This window comes from Penaeus monodon, chromosome 31 (genome assembly GCF_015228065.2).
Source record: "Penaeus monodon isolate SGIC_2016 chromosome 31, NSTDA_Pmon_1, whole genome shotgun sequence".
In the NCBI taxonomy this organism is placed as follows: Eukaryota; Metazoa; Arthropoda; class Malacostraca; order Decapoda; family Penaeidae; genus Penaeus; species Penaeus monodon.
In genome coordinates this window covers 4,029,635-4,030,429 of record NC_051416.1, presented here as the reverse complement: position 1 = coordinate 4,030,429, position 795 = coordinate 4,029,635, and the positions used below count along the sequence as shown (strand labels likewise).

At 38.4% G+C, this 795-nt stretch overlaps 1 protein-coding gene and 1 pseudogene across 1 annotated transcript in view; both read left to right on the top strand.

Annotated features, from left to right (window-relative positions):
• The window catches only part of LOC119592831, a 38,746-nt pseudogene that overhangs the window by 27,995 nt on the left and 9,956 nt on the right, over nt 1-795 (top strand).
• The window catches only part of LOC119592999, a 20,197-nt gene that overhangs the window by 13,130 nt on the left and 6,272 nt on the right, over nt 1-795 (top strand). The gene's annotated exons all lie outside the window — the stretch shown is intronic.

The window sequence follows — 795 nt, the reverse complement described above, 5'->3', positions numbered from 1 at the left end:
CTTGGGAGAGTCCCCACTCAAGTAGGCTAATGCAAAGGCACCTGGATGCAATGATAATAATAGATTCGATTATTTGTTCTGTTACGTTTTGGTAATGTACCATTCTTTATTGAGCTCCAGGGCTGCAGTCCGAAATCCTATAAGTTAAGAAGTTCCTAGAATACAGTCATTGATTCAAGATTTTCCTGCAGTTTTCTGTCTTGGTTAAGACACTAGACTCACACAGAGCCATCTTTAGTGTTAACACTTAACTAGCTTAACATTTAAATTGTCAATCCCTTTTATATATTGTAACTGAATTTATACATTTAATATCGTTTGTATGTAAATGTACCATCTCCTACATGTCACTATATTAGCCATGGTTTTCCATTTCTATTTCTCAAATAAAGCACTGCAGTGAACTGGAGATTCCGCTCAATTTAAGCATTTGACGTAAACCAAAAGGACCCCACCAAGTTTACTTGAGGTGAACTTCATTCTTCAGCCTGCAGAAAATTGGAAGAGAGAGGATTGAGTACCTTCCATTCCTTGGAAAGATGATCACAAGTTTATACTCTTCAGAATTGTTTTCCCTTGGACTTTGACATTAATTTGTTACAACTGGCATGATTAGTTGGTTTAGTGTGCTCTTTCTCAATGATACCAGTTTATTATAATAATTAGATAACAACAGGGTGGTTTCCTGATAAGAAACCCTCTTCCTCCTGGGCTCTATTCATAGATGGGCTGGGCCCCACTGCCAGGGGAATCATGTCAGCACCATAAACATTTGTGGCATGACCGTACATGCCG